This window comes from Macrotis lagotis, chromosome 5, assembly GCF_037893015.1.
Source record: "Macrotis lagotis isolate mMagLag1 chromosome 5, bilby.v1.9.chrom.fasta, whole genome shotgun sequence".
Classification (NCBI taxonomy): Eukaryota; Metazoa; Chordata; class Mammalia; order Peramelemorphia; family Peramelidae; genus Macrotis; species Macrotis lagotis.
In genome coordinates this window covers 143,352,113-143,374,830 of record NC_133662.1, presented here as the reverse complement: position 1 = coordinate 143,374,830, position 22,718 = coordinate 143,352,113, and the positions used below count along the sequence as shown (strand labels likewise).

At 34.4% G+C, this 22,718-nt stretch overlaps 1 long non-coding RNA gene and 1 other non-coding gene across 3 annotated transcripts in view; one reads left to right on the top strand and one right to left on the bottom strand.

The window, feature by feature from the left end:
• The window catches only part of LOC141487983 (uncharacterized), a 162,959-nt gene that overhangs the window by 32,402 nt on the left and 107,839 nt on the right, over nt 1-22,718 (bottom strand). The window lies entirely within an intron of this gene.
• LOC141490261 (U6 spliceosomal RNA) lies at nt 2,516-2,618 on the top strand. The gene has a single exon (XR_012469118.1). It is a non-coding gene; the product is annotated as a U6 spliceosomal RNA (small nuclear RNA).

The following is a 22,718-nucleotide window of genomic DNA, read 5'->3' as shown; positions in this document are numbered from 1 at the left end:
AGTGAGATGAGCAGAGTCAGAAAAACACTGTACACCCTTAACAGCAACATGGGATGGACTTGCTCATTCCATCAGTGCAACAATCAGGGATAATTTGGGGCTATCTGCAATGGAGAATACCATCTGTACCCCAAAAAGAACTGTGGATTTTGAACTAAGACCAAGGACTATTACCTTTAATTTAGAAAAAAACCTGATATTTTATTGTCTGATCTTGCTATCTCTTTTACTTTATGTTTCTTCCTTAAGGATGTAATTTCTCTCTCATCACATTCAATTTAGATCAATATATACCATGGAAACAATGTAAAGATTGGCAAATTGCCTTTTGTGGGGGTGGGGGAAAAGAAGTAAGATCAGGGGAAAATTGTAAAACTCAAAATAAATAAAATCTTAAAAATATTTCAAGTAGCTTTTAATTGATTTTCTAGGATTCTTTAAGTATATATCATATCATCTGCAAAAAAAGTAAGAATTTTGTTTCTTCATTACTAATTCTAATTCCTTCAATTACTTTTTTCTTCTGTTATTGTTGAAGTTAACATTTTTTCATACAATATTGAATAATAGTGGTGATAATGGGCATCCTTGATTACCTCCTGGTCTTGTTGAAAAATGCTTCTAGGTTATCTGCATTACATATAATGATTATTGATGGACTTAGAGACATACTGCTTAGGAAAATTTGCATTCCTCTGTTCTCTAATGTTCTTGTTTTTGTTTTTGCAAGGCAATGGGGTTAAGTGACTTGTCTAAGGTCACACAGCTAGGTAATTATTAAGTGTCTGAGGTGGGATTTCAATCTCTAGTGTTGCTAATAGAAATGGGTGCTGTATTTTGTCAAAAGCTTTTTTCAGGGGCAGTTAGGTTGTGCAGATGATAGAGTGCTGGCCCTAGAATCAGGAGGACCTGAGTTCAGATCTGACCATAGACATTTAATACTTACTTAGCTGTGTGACCTTGGGTATGTCACTTAACCCTATTTCCTTGCAAAAATTAAAAAAAAATCACTTGAAATGATCATATGATTTCTGTTAATTTTGTTATTGATAGTCAATTATATAGATAGTTTTCCTTTTATAAAATTAATTTTATTTATTTTAAGGAAATGAGGTTAGGTGACTTGCCCAAGGTCACACAGCTAGGCAATTATTGAGTGTCTGAGATCAGATTTGAACTAGGGTCCTCCTAATTTCAGAACTGGTGCTCTGTTGACTGTGCCACCTAGGTACCCCCAGATAGTGTTCCTAATATTAAACCACCCCTGCATTCCTGGTATTAATCCTACCTGATTATTATCCTAGTGATAACTTGCTGCAATTGCTTTGCTAATATTTTATTTACAATTTTGGGGAAATTTGTCTACAATTTTCTTTCTCTGTTTTGACTCTTTCATCTTAATCTATTTTTTTCAAATAGTTTATATAGATTTGGAAATATTTTTTCTTTTAATATTGGTGGAATTCACTTGTGAATCCATCTGACCCTGGAGATTTTATCTTAGAGAGTTCACTGATGGCTTGTTCAATTTCTTTTTTGCTGAAATGGGGTTATTTAAATATTTAATTTCCGTTTCTCCTGCAAAGGGGAAATTTATATTATTCTAAATATTAATCCATTTCCATTTAGATTGTCAAATTGTCATATACTAGGGCAAAATAGCTCCAAGTTTTTAACTTTAATTTATTCCTCATTAGTGGTGAATTGGCCTTTTTTATTTTTGATACTTTGAAATTTGGTTTCCTTTTTTTAATCAACTTAACCAGATTTTAAAATGTATTTTACTGATTTTTCATTAAACTAAATTCATTCTATTTATTCAATAGTTTTCTTTGTATTTTATTAAGTTCTCCTTAGATTTTCAGAATTTCTGATTTGGTATTTAATTGGGGATTTTTAATTTGCTCTTTATCTAGCTTTTTTAGCTGCAAGGAAAATTTATTGAATTTCTGTTTCTCTATTTTATTCATTTAAGACTTTAGAGATATAAAATGTCCCCTAATAATTGGTTTAGCTGTATCCTACTGGTTTGGTATGTTGTCTCCTTATTGTCATTGCCTCTGATGAAATTTTTAAAGATTCCTATGATTTGTTTTTTGATCTATTCATTCTTTAATATTAAGATATTCAGTTTTAAATTGATTTGTAGTCTATCTTGCATCAATCTTTATTTCATGTGATTTTTATTGATTCATAATCTGAAAAATGATGCATTTAATATTTCTGGGTTTTGGTAATTGAATGTGAGGTTTTTGGTACAATACATGGCCAATTTGTGCAGGTGCAATGTACCGTAGAGAAAAAATTATATTACTTTCTATCCCCATTTAATTCTCTCTGAGATCTATATCTAACTTTTCTAACATTCTAATCACATCCTTATTATCCTTTCTAAAAATTTTGTGGTCAGATTTATCTAATTCTGAGAGAGGAAAGTGAAGTTTTCCCAGTTGCATAGTTTTGTAGTCTGTTTTCTGGTAATTCATTTAGCTCTTCTCTAAGAATTTGGATGCTAGTTCACTTTGGCAACACATATACAAAAATTGAAACATACAAAGAAGATTAGCATGGTCCCTGCACAAGGATGACATGAAATTCGTGAAGTATTCCATAATTTTTAGGATTATTCCCTTTAATTTAGGGGAAAAAACTGATATCTTATTGTCTGATCTTACTATCTCTTTTACTTTATGTTTCTTTCCATAAGGATGTGATTTCTCTCTGATCACATTCAATTTGCATCAATGTATACCATGGAAACAATGCTAAAGACTGACAAATTGTCTTTTGTAGGGGATGGGGGAGGGAAGTAAGTTAGGGGAAAATTGTAAAACTCAAAATAAACAAAATCTTAAAAAAAGAATTTGGATGCTATACCACTTGAATTATACATGTTTAGTATTGAAATTACTTCATTGCCTATGATATCTTTTAGGAAGATGTAATTTCCTTCCTTATCCCTTTTAATGAGATCTATTTTTGCATTTGCTTTGTCTGAGATAAGGATTGCTACTCCTGCTTTTTTCACTTCAGCTGAAGCATAATGAATTCTGTTCTAGCCTCTGTATATATCTTTCCTGCTTCAAATGTGTTTCTTGTAAACAACATATTGTAAAATTCTGTTTTTTAATCAGTTCTGTAATCTGCTTCTGTTTTATTGGAGAGTCATTCCATTCCCATTCACAGTTATAATTATTTTTACCCTCCATCTCATCTCCCCTCAGTTTATACTTTTCTTTCTTCTTTCACCCTATCCCACTTCATCAGTGTTTTTGCATCTCAAATCTGCTTCCCTCAGTCTGCTCCCTTTCTATTAGCAGTCCTCCCTTTCCTTTCCCTTTCACTGTCTCCCTTCCTTCCCTTCTCTCAATCCCTCCTTTCCTTCTCTCCCTTCCTCTCCTAATACATGAAGACTAAGATACATTTCTAAACCAACTGAGTGTATGTTGTTCCCTCTGAGCCATCTCTGATGAGATTAAGATATAATCAGTTTTTATGTCCTCCCTTCTTTGTCTCTATTGTAATAGGTCCTTTGCACCCATTATGCCTCCCCCTTCCCTCACCTCCTGACAATTCATTTTAAAGTATTAATTTTTTTAAGCATCTCACCAAAATGAACTTATTTCTTTACCCCTCTAATTCTCAAGAGATATGAGAATCTCTCTCCCTTATAAGGATGTAACTGAGTTAATATTATTGAATAGCAGGGGCAGCTAGGTGGTATAATGGATAAAGCACCTGCCCTGGAGTCAGGAGTATCTGGGTTCAAATCCAGTCTCAGACACTTCATAATTACCTAGCTGTGTGGCCTTGGGCAAGCCATTTAACCGTTTGCCTTGCAAAACCCTGAAAAAAATATTATTTAATAGCAGTCTTTTTCTTCTCCCCTCTTATTATGCATCTCTTGAGACCCCCCTGTTTGAAAAAATCAAATTTCCTGTTCAGCTCTGGTCTTTTCATCACGAAAGTTTGAAAGTCACCTATTTCATTAAAAGTCCATCTTTTCCCCTGAAATAATATGTTCAGTTTTGCTGGGCAATTTATTCTTGGTTGTAATCCAAATTCCTTTGACCTCCAGGACCTCTAATCCTTTAATATTGATACTACTGGATCCTGTCACCTTGGTATAATATGAATTCCTTTTTTTCTGGAAGTTTATAAGATTTCCTCTTTGATCTGATAATTCAATATTCCTTGATGTTTTCATTTTGGGATCCCTTTCAAATGATTGGTTGATTCTTTGAATGCCTATTTTGCCTGCTTGTTCTAGTATCTCAGAGCAGTTTTCCTTGCTCATTTATTAAAAGATGCTGTCCAGGCTCTTTTTTTTTTATCATATACTTTCAGGTTTTCCAATAATTCTTTTTATACAAATATTTATTTAAAGCAATGGGGTTAGGTGAGTTGCCCAAGGTCACACAGCTAGGCAACTATTAAGTGTCTGAGATCATATTTGAACTCAAATCCTCCTGATTTGTGGGCCAGTGTTCTGTCTACTGTGCCACCTAGCTGCCCCCCCAGTAATTCTTTTTTTTTTTTGCAAGGCAATGGGGTTAAGTGGCTTGCCCAAGGCCACACAGCTAGGTAATTATTATGTGTCTAAGGTCAGATTTGAACTCAGGTACTCCTGACTCCAGGGCAGGTGCTCTATCCACTGTGCAACCTAGCCACCCCACCCCAGTAATTCTTAAATTACCTCTCAACCTATTTTCCAAGTCAATTGTTTTCTAATGAAGTATTTTAAATTTTTCTATTTTTTCATCTTTCTTACTTTGTTTAACTAATTCTTGATGTCTCATGAAGTCATTAAGCCTTCATTTGCTCCAATCTATTTTTCAAGGTTTACTTTTCTTCATTTAGCTTTTGCATCTCCTTTTCTATTTGATTATTTTATTTTTCATTTGCCCAATTGTACTTTTACAGAATTGGTTTCCTCCTGTCAATTTTTGTTCTTCATTTTGCAAGATATTGAATTTCTCTTGCATTTCTTTTCCAAATTTTTCTATTTGATTTTTTAAATCCTTTTTGAGCTCTTCCAGAAATCTTTTTGGGCTAATTCATTCTCCTTTGCAACTTCAAATGTAGTGGTTTTTCTGCCATTCTCTTTTGAAGTGGCATTTTAAACATGCTTATATAGACCCTGTTTTTCTCTGACCTTTCTTACACATTTTGAATTTGTTATTGAACACTATCCCAAGGTACTTTTGTTAAGAGAGGGTTCCACTTGCAAACCTTTGGTATTAAGAATTTTGGAGGCCTGTTCACTGGCTTGAGACTGATAGGGGAATTAGGAAGGGAGAGCTTTCTCACCAGACTATCTATGCTGGGAAAGCCAGCTGCCCACTCCTTAGTCATCCATGTTGAAAAATACCTTAAGCTTGCTCTCTGGGTCATCTGTTTTGGAGCACAAGTAGCTTGTTCACTGAGTTAGACATTCTGGATTGGAAATACTAGGATCTTGCCATCTGGACTGGACCATCTAGTCCAGTAGCACTGGCTGAATGGGAGTCTGGGGAACTTGCATTGGAGTTCTTCCAACTGTCCTGTTGAGCTAAGCTCCCACATTTGAGAACCTCTGGTTGGTCCTTGTCTTGCCTATCAGCCCATACAATGGTTTTCTATTCCTTTCCCTGTATCCACTCATATTCCACCCAAGACAGGTCTCACTGGACTCCACTCATTTGTAGATTCTGTTGCTCAAAAATATGTTTAGAGACTTTATTAATGTTGTTTCTGAGGGAAACTGGGAGAGATTAAGAAAGTTCCTTCCTTCTCTCTGTCATCTTGTCTCCTCCCCGAAGGAGCGCATATTCTAATGAGGAAGTCCATAAAGATGGAACTTTCAGTTGCAAGTCCAATGGAAAGGTACAATAGTCCTTAGGGTATAGCAAAAAATAGATGGGAATGCCTTACTGTTATTTTAAAGGATAAAAATATCAATTTTTTATATAAAACAGTTTGAAATACTAAAGAATTTTGTGACAAGAACTTCCCTTTCTGGGACTTTAGAGGTGCTTTAGCACCTGAACTAGCATTTCCATAGGAGTTGCTTCTCAGGATGCTGGCTGATGATATTGTGTTGGAAGAGACAGTCTTTCTAAGGCTCTTGGATTTAATGAACTAGATAGTCCTTATCGTAATTTGAGGGAAGAAGGTTGTTGCTGGTAGTTTGCTGGTGTATAATCTGCTTCCTATTTCTCCCATAGAGAAACTTTCTACCTTAGCTAATGCTGTCCAAAAAATTTTTTGCACATTATTTTTTGCATTTTTTTTTGGTGGAGGGGGATCAAGACCCCAAAGCACAAATCTATTGCTGTTTGCCCTGGGATGTATTTAGGGGGGGAAAAATCTATCTCTTTGGAAAGAAGAATTTTCTGTTTTGAAGGTTGGGTCTATTCAATAGTCTTTCCATTTTCCTTCTACAGTTCATCTTATATATATAATTTCTTTTGATCTTCCTTTTAAATGGATTGATTAGTTGATTTATCTTGGAAAATAATGACTGGCAAGGTCAAATATTCTCTTTCTCCTTCTTTTCTGTTCTTCTAGGTTAAGATTAAGTAAGAAAAGCATTCATAGTTTCTATTTCACAGGAAGAGGGAGTGCAAAGGCATATAAATTGAACCTGAAAACAAATTCATTGATCACATTCTATTCTATCCATTAATACCCTTGTACAAGTCTTTATTATCACCTACCTAGAAGATTGTTACAAATTATTAAATGGTCTTTTCACTTCCTCCTCACCAATTTTTAATACACACTATTACCAGAATAATCTTTCCATTTAATAATATTATTTCTCTCCCAAAAAATCTTTAGAGGTTTCCTATAACCTACTGGTTAAAGCTCAGACTCTAAAAATGCTTCACTGTACTGCCATCTTTCCTTTCTAGTCACATTTCACATTCTTCTTTTTGTATTCTCCCCTTCAGCTGAACTGAACTATTATTTAAATTCCAAACACACCCTGTGCTTTGTTTTGAATTCTTACTCTGGAATCCAGATCAAATGCCACACTATTCATAAAACTTCAACCAGCAGGAGGTACTCCATTGGAAAGGTATTAGAACATTTTGTTTTACTCCTCTTTTGCACTTATTCTGTAATTTTGTGTAACAGAGATCTCTTTCCTCACTAAGCTACAAAACATAAATTCTACAAGAGTAGGTCTTGGGGTCATCCAGGTGGTGCAGTAGAAAAAAGCACCAGCCCTGAAGTCAGGAGAACCTGAGTTCAAATCTGACCTTAGACAAAGATTGCCTAGCTGACCTTAGGCAAGTCACTTAATCTCATTATCTCATTGCCTTAAATAGATGAAACTAAAAAAAAAAAAAGTAAGTCTTGGACCTTATATAAATTTTGTTTGTCTTGTGGAATTATTAGTCTCTGGAAACCTTTATTAACAAACTCAAATTTGCAAACCTGTCCTGAGGCTGAGCTTGATAAGCAAGCAAGTAAATTTGCCTAACTGATTATATCTCACTGGCTCTTGACAGTACTTTACATCCATCTACTCAGATATCTTGGGACATCTTGTCAGCTGCCCAGTCTCTACAAGTTCTATCTATGTCTTCCCATCCCCCTACATTTTCATCTGGGAATTATTTAAAAAAAACCAAACAATTATCACTTCTTTTGTTAAAAAAATCGATTATATTTTATTATTGACACCAAATTTCTTCCCTTCTACCTCCTCCTGCCCCATTAAGGCAAACATGTGTGCACAATTAAACAAAACAATTTACCACATTATCTGTGTATATGTGTACATACTCACATGTGAGCATATATGCATATATATATTTGCCTTGTAAGACAAAAACCATGTGCAAGATAAGTATATATATAATATATATATAAAGTCTCTATATATTGATTTGCATTTATGCAAAAGTAACATGTCTCCTATATAGGCATATATGCACATTATGATATATATTATCTATTGATATGTATATATTTATTATATGCCATTTATATTGGCATATATCTTTATATCTGAAGCATAAATACACACATAAGGCATATATCTTTGTATATATTTATATATGTGTGCACATATTGGCACATATGTATATATTTTCATTTGTTTATACTTATGAATACATACATGTATATGCTTCATTCTGTTCTCTGGGTTCATCAACTGTTTATTTGGAGGTAGGATAGCATGTTCATCAAGAGTATTTTGATTAGAGTTGATTAAAGTTTCTAATAATCTTTGAAAATTGTTTTTCTTACATTAATCTTATTATTATATATGTTGTACTTCTTGTTCTAGTCATTTCACTTTGCATCAGTTCATAGAGGTCTTCCCATATTTCTCTGAAACAATCTTCATCATTTCTTACACCCTAGTAAATCTATCACACTGATATATCATAACTTTTTTCAACCATTCCCCAGTATTACCATTGCTTTCTAAAGGTCATGAAAATGAATTGCTGCAATGTTCCTCTAACAATTCCTGTGACTCCCCAGACAAAACCTCTCTTCTCTGGTCACCAATATCCATTAAAATGGAATCTACTTGAGGGCATGTACTCCTTCACTTTTGTAATTGTATGCTTAACACTTAGCACCATGTCTAACTCATAGTAGATTCTTATAAAATCCTTTTTCATTTATTTATTTATTCATTCAAACATCATGTATTAGTGATATTTAAGAAAAAAAATTAGGATAGTCAAATATTTCACTTGGACTTTTTTTTTTACCAGATTCCCCTAGATGCTGATTACCAAAGGATACAACAGAGGAGAAAATTATTTTATTGCTAGTTCTGATGCTATTGGTCTCGCTTTGCAAAGTGAGGAATGGACAACATATTGCCAAAGTCAGTAATAATGTATTGCCAGGAATGCATTCCATCACTGCTTTAAGAGATTATTCTAAGGACCCCCACATTTCCTCCACCCAGTATGAAACCAAAAGGTTAACAAGTATCAACAAGAAATATTTTCATCGTTTAAATGCTTCCACTTTAGAAAAGGAAGCTATTTGCTTGAAGATGCCTAACTACCTTACCCTTAAATAGAAGCTTAAACCATCCTATGTTAAATTATGCCAAATTTCATCTCTGAGTAAGTCACTAGGTCAAATCAAGAAACTGGGAACAGATCCCAGAAATGCTGATTACACTAGATTCTAAATATCTCCTTTGGGCTTCAATCCACATTTCCTGGCCTAGTGCTCTGTCTTCATTCTGTAGACTGGTAATGGTGATCCTGTTGTTTTTTCTGTTGCATGCTTTTTCAAGATGCAACAGAAATTTAGAGCCAGACAGTATGAAGGGTCTCATAAATTGTCAAGTTTAGCCTCCTCATTTATATATGAGAAAATATAGGTCAAGTGACTTGCCCAGGGTCACAAACTGATGGAACTGGTTCTCAGGCCAACTTGTTTTCTCCTACATGACAACTTTTCTAAATTTTCATTTTATTTTATTTTGAGTTCCAAATTTTCTCCTTTCCTATTGCCCATCCTCCACATATTGAGAAGGCAAGAAATATCATATTATTATACATCTGAGATAATCATGTGAAACATATTTGCATATTAAGTAGGTTTTTTAAAAAAGGAAGAAAAATAAAGCAAAATTAATGTCCTTCCCTCTGTACTCAGAGTTCAACAGTTCTCTCTCCAGAAGTAAATAGATTGTATACAATGTTCTATTGATTCTACTGACTTCACTTTGTATCAGTTAGGATAAATTTTTCAGTTTTTTCTGAAACCATTTTATTCATCATTTCTTACAGACCAATAGTATTCCATCATGATCATATACCACAGCTCAGTTCAGCCATTCCCCAAATAAAAGATAGTTCTCAAATTTCAATTCTTTACCACCAAAAAAGAATTGTTAGAAATTTTTAATACATTTTATAATTTTTTTCCTTTTATCTCTTTGAGATGTCCTTCATTCTTAAAGAGGAACAAAATTGACATCACTATATTAAGAGCCACGTTACAGTGTGTGGCTCAGGACTGCAAACTCAATTGAGATCTAGTTCTTCACAACAAAAAACAGGAATTCACTCCATTTTCCAGTACAGAGTCTGCTTAGTCAGTGGAGTCCCTCAAAGCTGTTTGCCCAGCACATCCTGATTAATATTCACCATGTTGAATCTACAAGGATGATATTGAATGAATGTTATACTAAATAACTAAAAGGGGAGCAGAACAGAATGCCCCTAAAAACAAGAAGAGTCCAGAGATTCATCAGAGGATAGATATTTCTCCCAGCATATTCAGAAATGTTTGACTCTTGACAAGATGAAAAGCAACCAGGAATCTAGCTATACAGCTGAAGGAAAATACAAAGATGACCCAGTTGATCTTCACCTTAATATCGAACAATGTCAAAAACATAAAGAATGAGCTCTTAAATGAGATAAGTCAATAGAATCAATGAATTTCTGAGATTCAAGCTACTCAAGGAAAGACCAACTGAAAAAAACTGAAAAAAACTCACAAAGGATCCAGAAAAACAGAAGCAGCATGGGATCAGTCATGCTGGTTGTCATCCTCCTCCCAGTCATCACAGTCTTACAAAGCAGAAAAGTACAGTGTGAGAGTGAGAAGAGTGGAAAGAGAGCACCAGAAGCTTTGATAGATCTTATCTGGGCACCAAACATTTTGTGGATCTAAGTGAGAGAGGAGTCAGAACTCAAGGGACCTTTCAATTTTGAGTTAGAGGAAGAGGCTGGGGCAGAAACAACTAAAAAAAAATCATTTTTTCCCTCCATTTTTTTTAGGTTTTTGCAAGGCAAATGGGGTTAAGTGACTTGCCCAAGGCCACACAGCTAGGTAATTATTAAGTGTCTGAGACGAGATTTGAACCCAGGTACTCCTGACTCCAGGGCCAGTGCTTTATCCACTACCCCACCTAGCTGCCCCTTTGTCCTTTGTTTTTAAAAGAGATTCCAACATCATGGAGTCAATGCCATGACAAGGGCATGACCTGGATTTGAGTGAGGGGCTGTGCTTAGTCACCAGTCTCTCTTTCTCCTCCAGAGCCATCTGATTCCAATGACCAGATATGAATCAAGATGACTGGAGATGGCCTTGAATGGGAGGCAATGAGGATAAAGTGACTTGCCCAAGGTCACACGGCTAGTAATAGTCAAGTGTCTGAGGCCAGATTCAAACTCCTGTCCTCCTGGCTCCAAGGCCAGTGCTTTATCTACTGCTCTACCTAACTGCCCCAGAAGCTACTATACTGGCACAAACAGCAGTGGCAATAATGAGTTTCAGAAGAGAACCCAGATATACACCCTAAAGCAGAAAAGTATTATCTGTATGATGACTGAGAGGGTAAAAGCAGTGAAAGTGAGTGAGGTGAGGCCAGGGCCAGGGCAACTTTCTATGGGGAAGGGGCAGGATCATATTCCAGAAAACCAGAAGCAGTTCCAAGTGAGACCTTGATAATTTTAGTGGAGAAGAAGGTGAAACTGAAATAGAAAATAGGGATAGAAAATTGAGAAGAGGACAATTTGCAGGCAAATGTTAAATAAAGAGTCCTTGGAAGACACCCCAAGAGAGAGAAACATTTGGCATTGGCTGGGGAGATGTTCCAGAAAGACTGAAAAACTGGAGAGGATTCACTAAAATACACCCCTAAGGCCCCCAACCCACTCTTACCTGAGACCAGGGGGAACCATCCTTGGCTGTCTTCTCAGAGATATCTGTATAGGCTGGCTAAGGAAGGACCCAACTTTCCACTCTTAACCAGAGTAGGGCATTTGGTTGTTTCTTGTTTGTATGGGAGTGGGGTGGAACATAGACTATGAGAACTTGTTTGGATTTCAATCTGTGTCCCATTTTGAACTGTCTATTTTTTAATTTAAATTTTAAGAAAGACAGACATAGAAATACTGCTTCCCTCCCCATCTCTCTCTTTGCCCTCTCCAGCATCAGATAGTTATACTATTTTTGTCCCTTCACCTTGATCATTTCTATAGTTCATTAGGTTTTACTTGAATGATTTATGTTGGGGGGGGAGTATAATGTTTGTTTCAAGTCCTCCAGCAAAGAAAGAAAAAAAAAGCACGAGAAAAAATAAAAGTACAGTATGTCCGATGGTGACTGATCAGACCAATATGAGTTTGAAATATTCTACCACAGGTCAGGTACAAATAGTTCATATGAATATTTGGATGGTAAATGTTTCTAAATTTGCTTATCCTATGTTTCTTTTAAACTATTGTACTGCAATTCTGTTATAGAACACAGCACTTTTTTTTTGATGAGGCACTCCATTCTGGTAGTCCTTTGCCAGAATCTCCCATGTCACACAATTAATTTCAGAGTTCTTCAGAAAGGCCTTGAGAGTATTCTTATACAACTTCTGACCATTATGTGAGCATTTCCCTTGTGTTAAGTTCTCTGTAAAATAGTCTTTTGGGCAAACATATATTTATCATTCAAATAACATGGTCAATCTCTGCAGTAAAATTTAAATCCTAAGCAGTTTATCTTGAGAAAAGACCTCAGGGTTGGTACATTATATTGCCAGGTGACCCTTAGAATCTTCCTAAGATAATTCATAATGAAGTGATTCAGCTTCCTGGCATTTCAGTGTTGACTATCCACATTTCACAGACATTCAGCAATGACATCAGCACTATGGTACTGTAGACCTTCAGTTTGGTAAGCAGTCTAATACTTCATTTCTCTCACACTTTGCTTTGAATCTTCCCTAACATTGAACTATCTTTGGCAATGCATGCAGCAACATTTATGGGTACATATTGCCAAAGTAATTGGACTTATCCACAATGTTCAGAATTCTCTTTGATATTCTTTGGAATATAGTCAGTCCTAGTTCTGGTTTTGCTAGGTCTTTTGAATGTATTTCCAAATTGTTCTCCAGAATGGTTGAATCAGTTCACAATGCTACCAATAGTGCCTTAGTAAACCCATTTTCTACGTCCTTTCCAGTATTAATGATTTCCTTTTTCTGTATGAGACAACTTCCTGCTTCTTAGTATATGTAATAGAATTATGTTTTTCCAGTTTTTTGTCATTTTTGTTTATTTGGTTTTGTTTGTTGCTGTTCATCTTTTTTGGGAGAAGAATCAAGAAGTGAAATGAAATTCTGAGTCTTTAGTAACTCATCTCTCATATTACAGTATATAGCAAATTTGGAGATTTTGCAATAGAGATAACCACAAACTTTTATTATAGATGGAATGTAAAAGTAATTTGACCAAAATTTAAAACTATCTGTTAAAAGGAACTAAAACCAATTATATTGCCTATTTTGTAGCATTGTTAGGAAGAAAAGAAAGAGTAATAATTCCTGGGAGGAAACATAGTGTCCTTGGATGTCAGTACCCTGAGGCAAAGCATTGTTTGCTCTGTTCCAGTTGAGATTCTGGGAAAAGTGTCTGGGAATTATAGATCACTGTGTAAAGTGAACCATCATTCTTATTGCTTATATTGTAAGAAAGATATTTGTTTACATGCTGGTATTTTCAGATATGCCCCCAATAGAAGATAATCCCCTTGAAATCAGGGAATTGCTCAATTTCAACTTGGCACTCCTGGTACCTGGTACAGTAGGTGATATAACAAGAGCTTAGTAAAGGCTTGTTGATTAATTAACTAAGGTTCAGGACCTCATATTAATTGATAGCATTTGTAGCATCATGTTTGAATGTAAAATATAAACATGGGCATGCATATGTGTATGAGCCTCCCTGCTCACATTCTTTAGGATTCATGATTAATCAGCCAATTAAGACACATACACTATATATATATATATAATATACATATATATGTGTGTGTGTATGCATTTAAATGTGTTTATCTATGAATATAGTTTATCTAGAAGTCTATTTATAGAATTATAGAATTTGTATGTTTGGCTGATCTCCTCTTCCATCTGGATTCATGTGGGTCTAAACCTGGTCACATATATGGCTGCTCCCTTTCCCTTTCCTTTCCCCCCCCTTCTTAAATGTCTTTGTTATCAGCCTTTGTGAATATTTAGTAACTTATTAACACTCTATAGAAATCTTTCAAAATTCCCAAAATCATCTGTCTTCTCTCTTTCTCTGCATTTCACTCTTAAAGGCTATATCAAATCAACTGAAACAAATCCTTCCTCACCAACTAAGAATTTTCTCAGCCTATCAGGAATTGTATCCCTTTACACATACAGTATACATCACAAAAGTGTCCCTTAGGAAAACTGCCCACCTCACTTGGGTAATTGTGAAATCTAAGCTTTTCTTACTTTCTTGGATCATAATTTGAGTTTTTACCCCAAACCCAATCTGATCTTTAAATTTCCCCTTTTCCTGAGGACATTTCCCTTCAATGATTTCTCTCTTCTCCAGTCTTGAAGAAGGTATATCAAGCTATCATTCAAATACTTCTAGGCTAAGATTCAGAGGAATTCAGAACAACAACTGCTCCCCAATCACTCTGAAGATGGAGAGCAGCCCTCAATTTTCCCCTGCCACTTATCCCCTGTTGCCAAATGCAAGTACCCCCCCAAAAATCTTTCACAAACAGCTAGAAAACTTCTTTATCAAAAAATCTAGCAAAAAGAAATAAAAAAATTTATACAGTTTAGAATATGCCAAGAATACACAGCAATAAATAAGTTGAGGACAAGATAATATCCCAGCTAAAACCAAAGAAGTGTAAGATCTCACATGTGGGGAATTAATTCTCAGCAGTCTCTAAGACTGAAGGTGCTAGATATAATGGGATAAGACAAAGAAAATCAAGACAACATCAAATATATATCTGTAACTCCAGGATTCTTGTCCACTAATCAAAAGAAGTCAATTGCTACCCTTTACCTTCCCTCATGGTTTGCTCTGGGTTCATGATTCTTGAATGATCTGTTTGTTTAACCAGGTAACTAGGCTACCAGTACCTCAGTTCCAGTCCCATCTCACATTCTAAAGAAGAATATTGTTCTTGACTCTGGTCTAAGGGGTCACTCCCCAGGAGAGGAGGAGGAGGAAGTAAAAGGGGCACCCAGAATGCAACATGAACCAGGTATGGAAACAGTTTTATTCTCACATACAGTAAAAGACTGACTATATAACTACAATTATTCAAAGATTTTTTTTTATTTGAAAGATTTTAAGGGAACTTTGTAGTGACATTCACAATAGAAGTATTCATTAGCTATTTTATATTGCACTTGTCTTGAAAACAGCTTGCTCTAAATGAACTCTTTTCTTTGCACTGGTTTGACGTTTTGTGGTGAATTACTCCCAAATTCCACTACTTCTGTCACTATTGCCACTGAAATTACCCGAATAGTAGACACACAACTGCTTAGGTGTCAAAGAAGAAGAGAAAATACTAGTTGCATTTTGATGGGAAAGAGAATTTTAGCTGAAACTTAAAGAAAACCAGGCAATCTTACAGGCAGAGTTGAGGATGTAGAGCATCCTAAGAATGAGAACAGATACAGATATATTGTTATCCAACAAGGGGGACTTGTTTTTTGGAAAGAAATAATTCAGGCAATACAAGACAAGGCTTGCTTAGGAGGCCATGTACTCATGAGGCTACTGTGAAGCTCAAATGTGATCATATAAAGTGTTTTATGAACCTTAGAGTATTAGTTCATTTATGTTTTCTTCCTTAGTATTGCCTTAGTCATAGTCATTCAGCTGGCTGAAATTATCAGAAGCCTCTACCACCAATGAATAAAGATGGACTATCCTGAGAGCACTATACTTGTGATCCAATTTTTTGATTATCACATATATATCCTAGGACATGTGTGTGTGTGTGTATATACATATATATATATATATATATAGTATACATATATATCAATATACACATGTAACATATAGATATTTTATGTATTCATAGATATTATATGAAGATGTTTTTATATTTAGATATACATCATATGCAGCATATATATATGTGTATATATACATGCCTATACAACATATATATAGCACATATAATACAATATAAAAACACATATACCTATGTATATGCATATACAAACATTTGTATATATACTGTGTATTCATATATATATATATATATATATATATATGTACATTCCTATAGATATACACATACATATTTAAACCATTGACTGGCACAGGTATTCATACATGTATATATTTTCACATTTCAGTTAGTATCCCTGATGCTTGGTGTTCTTTTGCCCTGATAAAACACACTTGGTCTAAAGTTGACCCCATTTATATTTTCAGAAGTATGCTTTTTCACTGGCCAATGGATGGATCCATATCTATGATAACGTAAGGTAGTCAACATTCTGAGTTTTACTATGACAAGAAGCTATCCATTGTCTTTTTCCTTATTACTTAAAGAATAGAGAGTTTGTCTTGTCAGGAAGACAGGCTCAAATCTTATGGCACACACTATGAACAGGGTGACTGGGAAATTACTTAGTCACTCTGAATGTCTCATCCTTCAACCAGAAAGAGGAAATAATAAACATCTAAATCCTAGGGTTATTGTGAAGCTCAAATGTGATCACATAATGTAAAGTGTATTATGATTCTTAGAATACTATTTCCATTTATTAATATTTTTTCTTCCTGAGTAATAATTTAGTCATAGACATTCAGCTGACTGAAATCACCAGAGGCTTCCACCCACCCATGAATAAAGATGGACTAAAATCCGTGAGATTTTTGGCAGGATTCCTGAAAATGGATGAATCTTAGAGGACATTCCCCAGGATTTGTTGATTTTCTTTGACATGCAATTTCTCACTCTAATTCTTTGAAGTGCAAATATTATCTTTCTCTGGAAATTATGTCACAAAAGACCTTTAACATTGTACTAATTAGACATTTAGGGATATGATTAAAAATAAAATTAGTAATAAGTAACCACTTTTTTTTGCAAGGCAAATGGGGTTGAGTGGCTTGCCCAAGGCCACAAAGCTAGGTAATTATTAAGTATCTGAGACCGGATTTGAACCCAGGTACTCCTGACTCCAGGGCCGATGCTTTATCCACTGTACCACCTAGTCACCCCTAAGTAACCACTTTTAATGGAAACTAAAGGCAAAGAATTTCTTGGAAAGACTGAGAAGTTCTAGGAAAGGAAGAAACTGATGTCTATGAACCATACACAAAGATTGCTCATCTCTGGAGAAGTTGCTGCTAATTTGACCAGGAGAAAGATTAGCTCAAATGGTCTCTTCCTCTCTCTGCTTTCCTCAAGCAGGCTCTTACTTTGCTTAGAGGGAGAAATAAGAATGTAATGGAAAGCCAGACTGGATATTGAGTCAAAAAGGAGCTGGCCAGAGTTTTGGGGAAAAAAAAGAGAAAATGCACAGCTGCTCACATGAGTTTACAGGATGAAGATGAGGAGTTACTTTGTAAATGGACTGGTATTTCCTGGGCATGTCTTGATAGATTTTTAGGTCTTCCCGTAGTCCTTTATGTTTCACTATTTATATTTGGCAGTTGTAAGGCTACATAAACCTTGTGTTTTCATCCTCTGTATCTAGCAGCCGGTGGAACCTAATCTAGATAAACTCTTCTAATGTACATTCTTTAATTCTCACTACATTCCCTGGCCCAGTTTTCCATACTCCTGGCTCTGGTTAATATTGATTCATTCTTTGTACTGGTTGAAGTGTTCCGGATGGAAATCATTTACACCACAGAAAGGAAGGCAGAAAAGGGGCATCTCCCTCAGTTTCCAGACTTTATGCTAAGGAAGAACTATTAGTGCCTTTGAATACCATTAGCAGGTGGCAGCAGAACTAAACACTAGTTGGGGCATATGTGTGACAGGCCGTCAGGAAGTGATTTGTATCCAGTATACATTATGGGAGAAAATCCAAAAGAAACAAAATATAATTCTTTTCCTCTATGAACTGATAATCCAGATGGTGAAGACAAATGAAAAGTGAAAAAGACAAAAGAATATATTCACAGAAATATTTACGCTATTTTAATAAACAATGACAAGTATATACATTGTGACACTGCCCTTCTGGTTATTCCAGCAATAAGACACTCTGTTTTTCTCCATTAGTATATTTTCTTTTTTTTTTTTTTAATTTTCAAGGCAATGGGGTTAAGTGGCTTGCCCAAGACCACACAGCTAGGTAATTATTAAGTGTTTGAGGCCAGATTTGAACTCAAGGACTCCTAACTTCAGGGCAGGCGCTCTATCCACTGTGCCACCTAGCTGCCCCCCCATTTGCATATTTTCTTTGCCCTTTTCTCATGCTCTTCTTCCTCTCAAACTTGTTTTCTTTAAGTTTCAATTAAAATCACATCATCTACAGGAAGCCTTCCCTAAAACCTCTTAGTTGAGTAGTTTTTCCCTCTTTTTGTTCCTGTTTTTTTCCTTTATATATCTATAATACATATACATATATGTGAATATATTTATACTATATATATGTATATATATATACACTACACACACATGTATATATATATATGTATATATATATATATATATATATGTATATATAAAACTTTTACATATTTGCAAGCAATATCTCCATTACATTACAAGTTCCTTAAGAGCAATGACTGGCTTTTGCCATTTTTTGTATCCCTAGGGCTTACTTAAAACATTTACTGGCACATGGTAAATACTTAATCAATACTTGTTGAATTACATTGAATTGAAATGTAGAAAGAACTTAGATAAAAGGAACACAGAATATGGGGATAGAAAATTTGCCCAAGATCACAGAGCAGGATTTGAACTCAAGTCTCTGACTCTAAATCCATATACTATCTATTTGACCATGGATGAGTAAAGACCATGTCAACTAATCTAAGTTTTCCCACCTATAAAGTAATAACATTTCCTTTATTTACCTTAGAGGATTGTGATCAAAATTCTAGACCTTAGAGTACTATATAAAATCAACCACTCTTTTTTGCAACTTTCAATTTTATTGATGTGTGCTTTGTAACACTACATAGATTTACAAATAGCTCCCACTTCATGAACAGTCTTATTATAGTAAAGAAAAACAATCCAATAAGTTAACATTAGAATAAATTTATCTGAAAGATCATGAAACATTTCACAGTTGTGGAACACTATTAAAATAACAAAAAAATCTATTTTCTCCTCCTATAATTTTTTACTCTATTTAAAAAGGAAAGAAAAAATGATTTTCTTGTCCTAACCTTCCCAGAAAACACACATACACACAAAAATTGAACACACAAACATATAAATATGTGTGTATATACATTAAAAAACATATGAGTGTATATATAACATATCCATATAGCATATGTATGTGTGTCTCATTCTGCTCCCTAAATCCTTCATCTCTTGAAATGGAAAAGCATATTTCATCATCAGTCCTCTGTAAACATGAATGGTCATAATAATCATATTGATAATAGTTCTTAGAGCTTTTAATGATTTACATTGATGTCTTAGTATAAATTATTCTCTAAGTTTTCATTTCATTCTTCATAAGTTTATATAAATCCCTAAAATGATTAATTTTGGTAATATTGATGCTTTATACCTTATATTGTTCAGTTCTCATTTCATTCTGCATTAGTTCATAGAAGTTTTCAAATGTTTCTTTGAAATCACCTATTTCCTCATTTCATATGACATTAATGATACATTGCATTCATATACCACAAGTTATTCAGTCATTCTTTAATTGTTGGACATTCCTTAATTTTCAGAGGGTTTTTATATTTTTAACCACTTCAAAAATGGCTTCTGTGAATATTTTGGGGAGAGGGTTTGCAAGACAATGGGGTTTAATGAAATTCCAAGGTCACTCAGCTAGGTAATTATTAAGTGTTTGAGGAGAGATTCAAATTCAGGTCCTCTTGACTCCAGGGTCAATGCTCTATCCACTGTGCCACCTAGCTGCCCCTATGAATATTTTTCTAGATAAAGAAACTCTTCTTTTTAAAAAAAAATATTTTGGGTAAAACCCAGAAGAGATATTGATTTAGCTAGGTCAGTAGGGATTAATAACTTTTTTATATATAATTATAGATTGCTTCTAGAAAATCCTATCAATTCATAGGTCCAGCCTCAGTACATTAAGACTGAATGATAATTGAATAGTCAGTAGAAAAATCTAGAAAAGTCAAAGCATAGCAAAAAGCATTCTAATTTATAATCAGTGAGACAAAGGGAAAGAAAATGTAGCCAGTACCACACAGGATAGTAGGAGAAATAGCATAGTCTGGATGGAACCTGTTTCTACAGAGAGAAAATAGAATATGAGTAAGGAAGAGGTTTAAGATGAAAACAAATTTACTCCTTTTAGAGTATGTATACAGAGGGTTCATTGGAAGGGATAGGAACATCTAGAGTAGATTTTTGACAATGGAGTAAAGGTTGATTTGGGTAGACATAAAAAAGCAGACAGACAGCATTGGGGGAAAGAGAATTGTGCAAGAGCAGCCAGAAATTCAACATCTCACCCTTTATATCTAATCATTTCCCAAGTCTTGTCAATTTTGCTTGGGCAATGTTATCAAATAATCCACACTTCTTCTATCCATTCCCATGGCTACTACACTAGTTTCTATACCCATTTTCTTTACCCCTAAGAAAATATATGCCCTTTGAGTATAGGAATACTTTTTTAAATCTTTCTATTAATTATTCCTAGTGTATTGTAGGAACTTAATACATATTTGTCATTCAGTTGAATTTGTTTATACAAACTAGAGGCTATTCATTTGTTCAGAATTCAACAGCCTTTCAATATTCAACAATTATTTTCTCTGTGCCAGGCACTGTGGTAAATAGTAGAGATAGAAAATAATAAACAAAATAGTTTCAGCTCTTAAGAATTTGATATTTTACTGTCCTATTTATATAATTGATTACATTTATATTTGATGAACTTTCAGTCATTTTCATTTTGCAAAGATGTCTTACAAGTTTCTTAGCAATAATTTACTGAATCTGACTTGTTTCAATTAGATTTGAAATCTTTACGTATGAATTAAAATTCTCCACCTCCCTCCTGAATCTATCCAAATGAACATACATAAATAAAAGTAGAAGTGCTAAATATAAGAATGAAACATAGGTCCATATATTTTCCTTGTAATATCTTGAGACATCCCAAGAACTTCCTTTTCTTGAATGGCATATGACATTTAGGGTAAAGCAAGTAATAACTTAGCTCTGGCTGCTATTACATCTATATTCACTTACATTTTCACTAGAAAAAATACATCTGTTATTAATCTTACTTTGGAATGACTTTTTCTACCTAGTTGGTGACATGTTGAAATTAATCATCATTTGGCTAATGGTCTTTCCTAGGATGTGTAATATCTTGCCTAGGTATTCAACCTGCCATTATTACTGGCTAAGATTTTTAGTTTGGGAACAATATACAAGAGAACCAAGCTGCAAAAGAACCAAGCTGAATGCTTACATAATCCTGTCCCTTATTGACTTAGGAGGAATTTTTCAGAATCCCTTGACCTCCAAGATTCCTATCATTCATTTTATCACAACAATATCAAGCTAGTTTACTGAGTTCTAAAGTCTTCTGGTTAGATTAACCAAGGTATCTGTAACAGTGAAAAGTTATGCAAATAACAATGAAAATTATTGATGGTGAGCCAGGATATTATGGGTCACAAAAGCCAAGTTAACTCATGCTAATGAAAATAAAGCCATGCTGGGGAATCCCAGACATTTTTGAGGGGATTGCTTTTGCTTTCCTCAGAGAATGTCCCAAGGGAGATGGTTGGATTGAGATATACAGAAGGTGATTGCATCAGTCTCACGATCTTAAATCTTTTGAACTATCTGTAAAGGTCTGAAGAACTTTCCTGGTAGTCTGGTCCATTCTGATACTTCTACCCCTTCTTTTCCAGTTCAATATACTTTGATTTTGTTTCTTTTTTAAAAAAAATAGAATTGAAGCAATTACCCATGAGTACCTCCCAGAGCTAGTCCTAGAATTTCACTCTCTGAGTTAAATGCTCTGAGTTTAGAGTGGTCTCAGACCTTTTAGATCTATAACGAATTGTATTACTTTACATATCATCCTGTAAGATTTGGAAGCCCTGAAATCTGGAGATATAGCCTGGGGTCGTCTTTGTTTTTATTCCATTTTGTTTCAAGAATGTGTTTATTAAACATTTTAAAATATCTCTTTTTGCAAGTAATGTTGCATTTCTGGCACAGTCACCCTATCCCATCCCTCCCTATTACCTGCTTCATCCTAAATGCTATTTTAACAAGAAATGAAATGTACGCTTTCATTAACCTTATGCCTTGACTGCATGTCAATTTATATGTGTTTTTTTAAGTTTGGGGTTAGGGTGGTGGCTATATCATTAGTTATAAAATCTATATCACTTTAATTTGTTAAAGGAGAAAAATATTTTAATTGCTTTAATGATTTTTCATGGACAAGATACTTGATTAACTTATCAGGAAAAGGTACATTATCATAATTCAGTCTATATTGTAGTTTTTGTATAATTTTTGAATCTTTATAACAAGCAAGAAAATCATTCTGGAGCTATTGAAAATTGATCATTGAATAGATAGTTATCAATGAATTAGCAAGAATTGGCTATAAAGCACTATGTACCAGTCATTGTGTTTAGTGCTGGGTATATAAAGACAAAAGTTAAATCATATTTGCCTTCAAGGGCCTTACAATCCAGTAGGAAAGGCGATATATATATATATATATATATATATAGATATATAGATATATAGATATAGATATAGATATAGAT